We start from the raw sequence: 399 nt of genomic DNA on the forward strand, positions 1-399 counted from the left end.
ATTTGAATCTTGCCAGCCTGGGCCCAGAACCCATTTTCTTCCCCTCTCTTTCTAAAACTCGTTCCCAGCCCCAGAGCACAGAGCTCTTGGAATCTTGAGCAGGGCACTTCTTCGTGGCTGGGCGGTACAGCTGCTGGACTCTGCAGGGCGGCGGGGCATCCCTGGCCCCCTCCACCAAATGCCAGCGGCTCCCTCAATGACTAGGATGACCGAGGAGCTACCCACATATATCCATCGACCACAATGGGCAGGAACATTTGAGAATCTCTGGATGTTGCTTGCGATCTTTGGCCTGGTTCTGTCCTCCTACCAAAGCTGGGCTTCTCTGTACTCTTCCTCTAATCTCTTTCTTGGTTGGTTCCCTTGGCCCCCCTCTCCCACACGCTCCCCACCCCCCAA

This window comes from Cynocephalus volans, chromosome 10 (assembly GCF_027409185.1).
Source record: "Cynocephalus volans isolate mCynVol1 chromosome 10, mCynVol1.pri, whole genome shotgun sequence".
NCBI lineage: Eukaryota > Metazoa > Chordata > Mammalia > Dermoptera > Cynocephalidae > Cynocephalus > Cynocephalus volans.